At 41.8% G+C, this 13,075-nt stretch overlaps 1 protein-coding gene across 1 annotated transcript in view; it reads left to right on the top strand.

Moving 5' to 3' along the window:
• The window catches only part of LOC138259698 (phospholipid-transporting ATPase IK-like), a 592,788-nt gene that overhangs the window by 269,952 nt on the left and 309,761 nt on the right, over nt 1-13,075 (top strand). The gene's annotated exons all lie outside the window — the stretch shown is intronic.

Below are 13,075 nucleotides of genomic sequence, written 5' to 3'. Positions count from 1 at the left end.
TGAGAATTTTTTTTTACCTATCAAGAAAATAGGGGAAAAGAAAAAAATATGCTAAACTATGCTTACCAATCTGCAGTGGTGAAATAGCTGTGCATATAAATGTTACAATGTTTTCTCAAGATTACACCTTGAAAGCTGTAACTGTCACTCTGTAGTTATAGTTAGGGTGACTAGAGACATGGATTTTTTGGAAATACGTCCCTTAATAATGTTTGACGAATGTCCGCTAAACTTTGCAGACCTATAGCCTCTATTTCATTGTTGGAGTTCCGAAAGTTTTGTGGCATTTCATGAATGGGTGCAAAGAAGAAAGGGGGTTCCCAAAACGAGCTTCAAATCCAATGCATTTTCCCATGGACTTTTGTATTTCACATAGCAGTATTGCATATTAAGTGGTGTGGATGATTCTTTTGGGTAGCTCCTGCAAAAAACAAATAAGTAAGTTTTCAGTTCTAAGGTATTTTTTAGCTATCTCTGTGACCGAAGTGGTACCCCTACACAACATTGGTATATAGGGATGACAAGGGATAATCTGATTGGCTACAGAGCACTTGTGAAAAACCTTATGGCAGCCATGTTGCTTTACACAACTCCTTCAGTATGTTTAACAATACACAGTGAAACTTTGTGTTAAAAAATGTTTGAAGAATTGAACTCTAATGGGATTGAGGTTGCATTAGTTGCCTTATGTAGAGTAAAAAGGTTAGATGTAATGATGCTTTTTTAATTTACGGAGTATCTTAATATGACTGTGTGGGATGCTACAGAGTACCCAGGTACTAAAAAAATATTTTTTGAGAAAGAACCCAAACGCATTCATATATATGGATGTTCCTGTTAGGTTGACCCTTACAAGAGCCTTTTGATATGGCTACTTATTGGTAAATTATACATGTTGAAGTAGGAGTTGGCTCATGCTGTTAATGAAGATGATGTTGCCAGTTGTAATGAAATAGCCACTGTCAGCACGATAAAGGGAAGTATCTGAAAATCAAATGTTGAGGTGATATATGGAGGACATGTTGTGAACTTCCAGGAATACAGACACTGTTTTGTTAATATTTTCTACAGAGTATTTCAACTGGATCCTTTGGCAAATATTCAAAAACACAAAATGGGTGTCAGGAAATAAACTTATGAAAGATGTAAAAGTTGCTTCATGACAATTTAAATTCTTACACCTGTGAGGAGACCAATATCATTGCCTCCACAATAAATAATCATCGAAATGAGGATGCTAACAATTACAAAGTGATGAATTTAGAGGTAGAATATTATTCCACCTAAAATGTCTTTTTCCCACCTATATTATATCAATATTCAGTATACCTAAATTGTGCTGTATTCCTCTGTGCTGCATACTCTCTTGCCCAAAAATACAGCTGTGCCCAGGCTACAAAGCATTTTCCTCTGCTACAAACCAATGCCTTAAAGAAGCAGGTACTGAATGAAGTCAAGTGAAAAGCTAATGTCATATAACAATGCCCAGTGACCTTCTTGCCCCCGAAGAAGCCTCCACTCCAACCTAAAAAGATCCAGGAGTTTTTCACCAAGAACAGAAAAGTTCGATCAGCGATTTCTGGGGGTTTAATAGATTGCGTAGGGAAGTCACCTACTGTTAATGCCACTGTTCCCTCACTTCAACAGGGTATCGTGGCTTGTAGCAGTATCTCTAATCCTTCACAAACTCAGGGGATTTTGCACGTGGAGGAAACAGATTGTATACCTATACCATTGAGTCCTGAGATAAGGTTGGCCCCTAATATTCCATGTATAAATCGCTTTGAGCTTCTGTCTAAGGGAAGCGATTTGATTGAGGCCCACAACCTCTATACGGCTGTCATAGCTACTGAAGCTGCCACTTCCCCTCCTACTACTATTGCTATGTGTTCTGATCCGTCTGCCGATGTAGCTAATCTGCCTTTAATTCTTCAGACAGTAGATGAAGTCAAGAAACTGGTATTGCAGCTAACTAAACTGCTACAGGGGAATATGGCTCAACAGTTGGGATGCAAATGTCATAAGCCAGAGGCAGAAGGGGCAGGTGAAATTTTGGTAGTCGACTCTGCTACATCTAATGCTAATATATGTGAGGGGCCAACTTACCATGCCCAGAGATCTGGATCTTATAGGAGGGCCGCAGAAGGTAACATATCTTCTCACATTATCCATCCTAAAAATAAATACACTGGGGGCAACAGTATCCGCCTCGGTGGAGATAAGACAAGGAACGGGGAAGACCTTATTGGTAGCTTCTTTGCCCCATCGAACTGTCATTCCACTACGAGAAAAAATCCTACTATCAATATACCAAAGAATAGGGATAGCCTTTTTCTCACTAATAGAAAGATACTTGTTAACCCTCTAACTAAGGATCCAGCTTGCATTTTTTCTTCTCGAAGAATGAATAGTGCTTTAGATGTGTCTTCAAATAGTATTGGTCCTAGACACAGAGCCAACACTCTTTTCCTAACTAATGTCCCAAAGTTGCCATCCAGGTCTGTTGAGGACCAAGAGTCTAGACTTAACAAGGTTATTCACTGGATACGCAATCGTCAGGGATGCCTTTCAGTTATACGCTCGGACATTCTAAAAACTGAAAGATGGAGCCCCACTGGATCAAATCTTGATGTAATTATGATTGTGTTTTTGGACAAATTCTTGGCAGACCAACTTATTGACTCTGTTGCACGCAAGGGACAGCACAAGGGGCTAAAAGGAGGAGGCATTAGGCTAGTTTCTAATCTAACTGACTCAAAACAGGTTCCTGTGTCTGGTCCCATTGCCCATGTTAATGAGAGAGGCTCTAGGGAGGAAGGCGTATTTTTGCATCATGGTCCTGTATGACTGTCTTCCGCCCAGAAAGCCGTCAACCAGGAGAATTTAGTGGCATCCACAATAGTTAAATCAGATAAGACCTTAGTTAATGAGCCGAATTATAAGGATGCTCTACCCTCCAACCATGGGACTGCAACGGGAACTAATGGGTTATCCATTATGACTTGGAATCTTGCTGGCCTTGCTAGGAAATTGGATGATGTGGACTGGGTTGCCTACATAAAGTCTCAAGATGTGTGTCTTTTTCGAGAAACCTGGGTCGAGGGCCAATCAAGTATGGATGGGTTTCTCTCCTTTAATATCCCGGCACAGCCATCAGAGAAAGCAACCGGTTGTGCAAAAGGGGGACTTTTAATTCTTTTAAATTTAAAGCTCCAATGTGATTATAAGGTTTTAGAATTTGATTGTCCCGACTTGATGGGCTTACAAATTTCTTTTCATCCAAACTTTAACATAACTCTTATCAATGTTTATGCCCGTTCTGTTGCACGTGGTTCAGAATCACATATTTTAACTCTACTTTCTGACTTTTTAAACACCATACAAACTAATTCCTATTTAATTATTGCAGGGGATGTAAATTGCACTTTCGAACCCTCTGCATTTCTTAGTGATTTAACTGTGGAAGAGGACGAACTATGGGGGATTGCACAATTGGATGGTGATAGTCATCGTCCACGCTCTCGTGTCGCAGCACAGCTTGCTACATTATGCTTAAAGTTTGGCCTAAGGGCTTGCAATGGTCAAACTCCTTCTGATTTAAACCTCGCACCGACATTCCTACGAGGTTCTGTGACCAGTGTAATTGATTATTTTTTGGTGGATGTGCGTCTTTGGCTGTTGCTGCTAGACATGAGGGTAGATTCAAGGTGCAAGAGTGATCACTTCCCACTGCTGCTTACCCTTTTTGGGAATATCTTTGGTAGAACCTCGAATACGCAACCATCTATGGTCCCTCCCCCTATTTTAAATAATGCTAATACAAAGGTGAGGTGGCCCAAAGTCATGTCAAACCCCTATTTGCTACGTGAAATTTATCAAGTGTTCTTAGATAATTTGTCAGCTTACGAAGACCTTGAGCCTGAAGCTATCCCACTTCTTGATATTCACAAAGATATGATGGTCAAACTTCAAAGTGTTTTTTATAAAAAGGCAGCCATGGTTAGCCGGCAACATGGAGGTTCGTCTAATAGTAGATGGTTTAATGATGCATCTATGAGGGCTAAGACCGAGCTAAAAAAGGCCATAATGGCCGGGACCCCGGGGGTGATTAAACAAGCAAGATGTATGTATAAAAAGACAATTTTAGAATCAAAGAAAACTTGGGAAGATGTTATTTGGCAGGATTTGTTAGATGCTACAACAGCAAACAACAATACGCTTTTCTGGGAACTGTTGACTAAGCATGAGAGAGGGGGTAGGTCTACTCTAAGGAACCATATCCAACCCGGAACCTGGGTGCAGCACTTCACTCTCCTTTATGAAGGAACTATCTCCACTGGGGCTGTTGATTGCGATAAAGTGGGATTAGGCCCCCTTATGTTACCAAATGCTAACCCTGCCACTTCTCCACCTGATGGGAATTTATATAACTCTGAGAGTTATATTTGTTTCTCCTTAGAAGAAACTGTAGGCGCTATCAACTCTTTGAAGTCAGGTAAAGCCCTAGGTCCCGATAAAATCCCAGGTGACCTTTACATATCAGAGTTATCTATATGGACCTGGTATATTAACCTACTGTCAAATAAAATCACAAAAGGAGGACAGATCCCTGAGACGTGGAAGGGTGCAGAAATTATCCCAATCTACAAAAAGGGTAATGTAAATCTTCCAATCAATTACAGACCGGTCAGTTTAATCGACAACTTACAAAAAATCTTTGCCAAACAGCTGCTAGTTAGACTATCGAGCTGGGTGACGGAGCAGCAGATCCTCTCACCGCTTCAGGCAGGGTTCCGCTCTAGAGTTAGCACGGTTGACCAGGCTTTTAGGATGTCCGTGCTACACTGGAAATACGCAGTCTTGGCAAAGCAAACTTTATATGTCGCTTTTGTTGATCTGCGTTCTGCTTTTGATTTGGTCCCAAGAGATAAGCTTGGGGAGTGTTATACAAAATAGGGGCACCACCCGATATTATCCATCTATTGATACGCATGCATGAAGGCACATACGCGCAAGTAAGATGGGGCAATCAAGGTGAATTGACTAACAAATTTCCCATTAAAAGAGGTGTCCGTCAGGGATGTGTGCTTGCACCACTTCTGTTTTCTTTATTCATCAACGAGGTGGTCCAAGAATTAATGACATGCCAGAATGATGCTCCCACCCTAGTCAATCAGAAAATCTCTATTCTCCTTTTTGCGGATGACTCTCTGTTGATTTCAAAAACCCCTATGGGTTTGCAAATTCTTGTGGACAGATTTAAATCATTCTGCTGGAATTTTGGTTTGGAGCTGAACTCGAAGAAAACGAAATTGATGGTACTTCGCTCTGACCCTCGTAAGAAATGTACTATTAGGTTAGATGGAACTATTTTGGACCAGGTTAGCTCCATTGACTATTTGGGTGTGAGACTTACAGATTCACTCCTTTGGGAGGAACAAGTTGGCAAGAGTGCTGAGCTTTTGCAACATCGGGCAGCATCCATATTGCGCCTTTATAGGAATCCGATCGCTTAAGTTGTGTCTCCAGCAGTAAAGATTTATGTGGCTAAGGCACAGGGTGCTGCTGTTTACGGCGCAGAGATTTGGGGCATGTCAGATAGCAGTAGGATAACCAAAATCGAGAATAGCTTTGCACAGGCTTTATGTGCTTGCCCTACTAGCACCCCATTAACCCCCCTATTTTTAGACCTAGGGTTTAAACGAATGGCTGACCTAATTATCTTAAGGCCTCTATTATATTGGGTGAGGCTTTGGATAGTCCCCGAACTGGCCATATATAAGTCTTCTTTATTAGAACTGTTAAAAAGCCCTAACTCTACGTCCATCCCATGGATCAAACACGTATCCAGTTGGTTTTGTACGCTGGGATTGAGGAACTTTTGGGAGAATCCCCAGCAACTTGTGAAGTCCCATGTAAAAGCACTGAAAGGAGCTTACTGGTCCCACATACGTAATAATTACATTTCCCAAAAATCGAATGGTCATTTAGCTAATTTGTTTATTGATTTCAAATGGTACCCAGAGTTCGAACTATATTTAGATATAATACCTGATTTACTAGGCAAAAGTTTGCATGCCAGATTTCGATTCGGAACATTACCTTTGAAGGCCTTGACAAGCAGATGGGGACCTAAGTTAAGCTCTGATATTTGTCCTGCATGTGGCACTTCCTCCGAAACAGTAGAACATTTTATGTTTTTTTGTCCCGCTTACTCAACCCCAAGATTTAAATGGATTCGCAAAATCTGTCGGGAATTGAACTTAAGGAAATATGTTTTAGCTTTGAGGATTTTAAAAAGCCATAATTCAAATGTGTCAATTTATGCAGTAAGCAAGTTTTTAGTAACGGCATGGCGCATACGCATCTTTTATTTACAATGATTTTAAATAGTTCTAAGTCGGGCAAACATGGATTTTATTCTTTTAATTTTTGCTATGATATTATGATGTTTATTTATATTTATATTGTATTGTATTGTATTGCTTTGATGGTCTGTTGGCCGAATAAAGCTTATGTGTGAGACCTTCTTTGTCACATATTATACATCTTAAAGAACTTTGATGATTGGTTCAATGTGCGATTGGGCTAGTCACATAACCTAAACAATGCAACTAAAGCCCCTTGATTCCTAGAAAGACTAGGCTGTTATCCTTTAACATACTACTGAGTAGATACAGCTAGTGCAGTGGAAATGAAGGTCATAAGATCATATTAACCAATAGAGTGTAGTATTGGAAATATACCAGTCAGTGTTGTGGTTTGTAACATATTCTGCTTCTAAAAGAAGCATGCTGATTGGTGTAAAATAATATTGGGCTTGTAATATTACTTAAACAGAACAACTCAAGTCCATTCATTCCTACAAAGACTAGGCTGGTAACCTTTAGCATACTACTTACTCCATATAGCTATTTCAGTAGACCTCAAGGTTATAGAACCATTTTAATCAATACAGTATAGTATTGCAAATGTACCACACATCTTATGTAGAACATATACTTCTAAAAGAACCATGCTGATTGGTTTACATCACACATTGAGCTGGTATCATATGCCAAACAATACAACTGAAAGCCATTAATTCCAAACAATGCTAGACTGTTAACTTTTACTTTTACTCTATTGTACACCACTCTATCATACCTCACTGCACTCTATACATCACATGACTGTATGCCACTCCCCTCTACGGCACTCTACTGTATACAACTCCATTCTGCGCAACTCCGCTGCATGCTACTCCACTGAATGCTATTCCACTGTATGCAACTCCGCTCTAGACCACTTCACTGTACGTCACTCCACTATGCTCTATTCCACTTGACGCCACTCCACAACAGTCCACTGTACGCTATTGTACTCTATGCAACTACACTGTACCTCACTCTACAGTACATCGCTCCACTGTACACCACTGCACTCTACCCTACTCTACTGTGCGCTATTGCGCTCTACCACACTCCACTGTATGTCATTCCACTCTACAGCACTCCACTCTACACTTTTCTACTGCAGACCACTCCACTCTACACCACTACACTGCACAACACTCCACTATATGGTACTGTACTCTACACCTCTCCAATGTACGCCACTCCACTCAGTCCCACTCCACTTTAAAATATTCCACTCTATGCAACTACACTCTTTGCCACTGAACTGTACCTTATTCGACTTGATGCCACTCCACTGTATCTCACTCCACTGTACAGTACTCCACTGTACGCTATTACAGTGTAAGCTACTCCATTGTACCCAACTCCGCTCCACGCCACTGTACGCCACTGTAATGTACACCATTCCACTTTATACTATTCCAATAAACGCCACTCCTCTGTAAGCCTCCTACTACACTCTACGTAACTGAGCTCTAACTTATTCAACTCTATGCTACTCTACTTTACCCATTCCACAGTACACTACTCCAGTGAACACTATTATAGTATATGCTTTTACACTGTACCATACTCCACTCTACACCACCGTAAGCCACTGCACTGTGTGCCACTCCACTGTATAGTATTCCAATGTACGCCTCTACAGTGTACCTCACTTTATTGTAAGCTAGTCCCTCACTGTACTGTATGCCGCTTCACTCTACTCCACTCCAATTTACAGCACTCCACTGTATGATATTCTGCTGTACGCAACTCCACTTAGTGGCACACCACTGTACAATACTCCACTGTACCGCACTCTATGCTATGGTATTCCACTGTGCGCACCTCTAATCCCCTCTATGCTTTTCTACTGTATACCACTCCACTGTACTTCACTCCAGTGTACACTACTTGATTGTACACCACTCCAGTCTTTATAGACACTTACCAATCACTTACCGTCTTGCTTACACTTTAATTTTATTTGTGTACTGCTATTACCTGTAAGTAAGAATTTAGCAATACCACACAGCTCTTAATTTAACTGACACTGAAAATAGTTCTAATAACTTTTTTCTTATTTTAGTTTACCTTGTTTTTTGGATTTTTTTTAGCTGTAGGTCAATGAGACCAAAAACTAAACTGAACCCAAAATATACCAAACAGGGTTTCAACACATGTCCAGCAAACAAAATAAAGTAGGGTTTCCGAGTAGGACAATGGTGATCAACAACCAGCTCGCAGTGAATATTAAGAACGCTTTCCCGTGCAATGACAACTCTGTGGCATGAAGGACAGTAAGTAGCTGTCCCCGCATATGGCTCAACCTCATCCTGCCTAAGATGGTTCACAGGAACCTGAGAGCCAGCTGGTGAAATACTCTGTGGAGCAGGGGAGGAAGGCTGGAATGCTGGTTGCCTCTGAACGCCTGAATTCACAGAACAGTGTCAGGTGTTGTGGTTCCAGAAGTAGAAGATGAATCTTGTGCCGCTTACAGCAATTCCTGCTTGTGTCTTAATTTTGCCACACGCTAAAGGGGTGCCATGCATGGCGTGCAGGTTTTCGCACATTTTCATGGTGCAAAGGGAATATTGTTGCCCTGTACCCGGAGAAATCACTTTCTTGCTCAGGCAACAAGTTACCTGGAGAGTGTTCACTTTCTTCTCCTCAGATGGAAGAGAGAAGAACCCTTTAATTTGCGTCGTCGCTCTAATTCCTTCTTCTCCAGAGTGATTTCCTCCTCTTCTCCCTCAAAATGACCTGGCACAGCAGTGGGTTGCAGTGTTTCAGCTATCTCCGCAGCAACTCACAAAAACCAACACAAGAAGATGCATCAGCACTGAAAGACTTCTCTATAGCTGTGCATCAGAAGACAGCCAGGAGAAAAAACAACCAAACTTCTTAATAGTTGGGAAGATGTTCTTTCAGTCTATTAGATTCAATGTTGCACACATGGAGCAGTGGCGTAACGAAACTTGAAGGGGCTCCCCTGAAAAGTACATGGAGGGGCCCCCTCCGTCAACAAGTCAGGAGCTCTCAGGTAGGGGTCCAGGCCATGAGCCTGCAGCCCCTGCCCACTGTACTGTGCTGAGGGGGTCCCCCGGAGCTCATGGACCCCTACGCTGCAGTGGCTGTGGGGGCTTTTGTTACACCAGTGTCATGGGGTATCAAGGTACTACAGAGTAAGTACCGCAGTACAGGTGAACTTTAAACAAAAAAACTTTTACATTACATCCACTTCTAATAATTGAGCAACATCACTGTAGCCCAAAGGAAGGCCAAAACAAAAAATAAAAAACCATAAAGCAAAAAATATATTTCACACATTTATTAAAATACAAATTTGAATGTATTATTCCCATAAAAACCCAACAAATCCACACAAAAAAAACAAATGTTACATCATCATTACATTCCTACAATACTTTTAACCTACAGAAACATGACAATGTCATAGTCATAGTTTTTAATTGAAGCCATTGCTGTAATACTTTATTACCTAACATATTCTGTGCTTTAAATTAACTTATTAACATCACACAAATATTCAAATAACTATAACTTGCCATAAATACAGTATTATTTTCAATATTTAAAAAAGGAGTTTTGACAGCATCATAAGACAACAGTAACAATATAAAAATGTGGGCTTTTTGCAGATGTCCCCTTACTTTATGCCCCCATTTTTGTTTAATCCTGGTGTTTTCTGAATCTGACTGTGCCCTGGGCTCTGCTAACCAGGCCCACGGCCAGTGCTGTGTCTAAAAAGATATATGGTAATTAGGTATAATTACAATTGGTACTGATAACTTCCCTGTAAGTCCCTAATATACTGTAGGGCATGTAGTTTTAGACATCCAGTAGATTTAATGCATTTAAGTGTGCACTGCTGTGGTGCCTGCTGTCATTTTAAAAGCCAGCCCTGCCTTGTTGATTGCTTCTAAAATAAAACCATGTCCAAATTCAACTTTGGAATTAAAAGTACTTCCAAAGTCTTAAACTACCAAATCTTTGCATATAAGTCACCTCTAAGGTCTACTCTAGGTGCCCCAAAGGTAGGGTGCAGTATAATAATAAGCACCTGCATTATTAAAGTTGTTTTATAAGCCCTGGTGAGGGAATAACTGCACAATTTGTTTTTTTCCCATTGTAGTACATTAGCTTCGTAGGCTAACATGGGAGCACTTTATTTAACATTAATAAAGTCCATAGGAGTGAGCTACAAATTTCAATCAAGTTGTCAAATTAATAATTAGAATAAATCCAACAACTTGCCAAGGTTAGATTTATTATAACTAGTACAGGAAAGTAGTTTTATAACTGATGTTCTAAAGTTACCTACAGTCAGCCCTGTAGTAGCCTTTCATGATTGGTCAGCCTTTGACAGACTGAGCCATGCTGCTTTATTGAGGTTTGAAGACAAAGGAGACATCTAGTGGGAGGAGATCTGCAGCAGCATTAAGGGGGCTGGGTAGCAAAACTGGTCTTCAAAGGAGGAAAAGACAGTTGGGATAAAAATCAGACCGCCCCCATTTCCTGCACCCCCAGCCAGGTGGGAGCCTCTTTAATTAAATGAGAGGGGCTGGAAGGGGAGTGTAGGGTAAAGTTAGCCACACCTGTGGGTGGGATTAGCCAGACCCGACCATCCACAATATATTTTCCCTATTTTGGATTTTTAAGAAACAGTGCTCTCTGGGTCAGAATATGCCACACTTCCCAGGAAGTGGTCATTTCAGAGGGTGGCATTCTGTACCCCAGTGGTCAGGGGTGCCTCCCTGTTTGCCAGCCCAGAAACCCGGATAAACTTGAGAGAGCTTCCCAGCAACTGAGATCCCTGCCTCAAAACATTAAGAGAAGGACTACCCTGCTGGGTCCGTGGTCTGCATCAAGAAGGACTGCACTCACAAGGACTGCATCTGCAGTACACTGTGGGCTTCACAACAGAGGGCTTTGCCTGGCTTTTAAAGGATTCAGGAGTGGACTCCCTTCAAGCAACAGGTATAAAGGAGCCACCAATAGTCACCTGCATTAACTCCTGCAAGAAGAGCCCAGCTGACCAGCGTCCAGTGGACTTTTAAGGATTTGACCAGGTGCATTGTGCATTGTGGGATTTGTAGTCCCCAGTAGCAACCTTGGATTTCGGTAGTGGACACGTCAAGACCCCAAAAGAAGCTTCTGGAAGAAGATCCAAAAGTTTGGAAACATTTTGACGAAAAGCGGACCAACCTGCTGTCGAGAGCCAAGCTGGTGACGTTGAACCAAGACCCAGCCTGAATTTCACGTTTGTCACACTGAAGCCCCACCATTGTTGAACCACAAGACCGTCTGCGGAAGAGGTCCACTCAACATCGAGAGAAAAAGCTCCAGAAAAGTGACTTAGGGGTCATTACGAGTTTAGCGGTCGGAAACATCCAACCACCAAACTCCAGACGAGGAGACTGCCACGGTGCTGGCAGTCTCCCCACCAGCCCCATTACAACTTTCCCACTTTGGTTCACATCCGTCAGTCCAGTGGGAAAGGTGCCACAGCATTATTCCTGGTTCATAATTGAGCCGTTGACAATGCTGCCACACGCAGGGTGCACCAGCACCCTTGAAATGCGCACTGTCTGCACAGCAGACAGTGCACATTTCAAGGGTGCTGGGCAGAGGGACCACTGCACTACCCATGCAATGGGCATGGGCCCCCCATGATCCCCTGCACTTGTTCTCTGCCAGCCTTTTCATGGCGGTCAGACCATCAAGAAAAGGTTGGCGGAGAACAAGGTTGTAATCAGCAGTGTGGCACAGCAGACAGTGCGCATTTCAAGGGTGCTGGGCACAGGGACCACTGCACTACCCATGCAGTGGGCATGGGCAGTGCAGGGGCCCCCCATGATCCCCTGCACTTGTTCCCCGCCAACCTTTTCATGGCGGTCAGACCATCATGAAAAGGTTGGCAGAGAACAAGGTTGTAATCTGCATTCTGGCGCTGACTTCAGCGCTTCCCTGGCTGGTCACAACAAAGACCGCTCATCTGGATCAAAGATCCTGTAGGAGATGGCAGTCCCCAGGTCGTAATGTGGCCAGCAGCTCAGTGTATCCCACCTTGGGGTCCATCGAGGTCGGCCTCAAACTTTGACCTGGTCAGGTGCGACCAGATAGCCGGGGTTGTCATTTTTTCACTTTTTGTTGCTAGAACTCACATTTTTACATTTAATCCTTAAAAAATCCTACCTTCGATTCCTACATTAGATTTCTGTTGCATTGGTGTCATTTTAAAGATAAAAATGTTTTATATTTTTATAAATTGGTGTCAGTTGTGTCTTACTCATTTACTGTTTTGGTGATATTAAATGCTTTACACACCTCTCTCCAAAATTATGCCTGACTACTCATGAGCCAAGCTACCAAAGATTGAGCAAGAATTAATTTACTGAGACTTGACTGGAACTTATGTATGATTGTGGCCTTATTACTAGTTTTAGGTACCTACCTGCACCTACCAATAATCCACTTTTCAACAGTATGTTAACATGAAAAAATGTGTATAGTTACTACATACACACACAGCGAGGTATAGTTATTTGAATGTTTGTGGGATGTTAATAAGTAATCTGTCCTTGTAAAGCATACAATACGTTATATATTAATAAAGTATTATGATAGTGGCTTCAATTAGGAACTTTAACTATGATACTGCTAATGTTTGT

Source organism: Pleurodeles waltl, chromosome 9 (assembly GCF_031143425.1).
Source record: "Pleurodeles waltl isolate 20211129_DDA chromosome 9, aPleWal1.hap1.20221129, whole genome shotgun sequence".
NCBI classification, from domain to species: domain Eukaryota; kingdom Metazoa; phylum Chordata; class Amphibia; order Caudata; family Salamandridae; genus Pleurodeles; species Pleurodeles waltl.
Note: the sequence above shows the minus strand (reverse complement) of the source record. Positions and strands in the feature narration are given on the sequence as shown.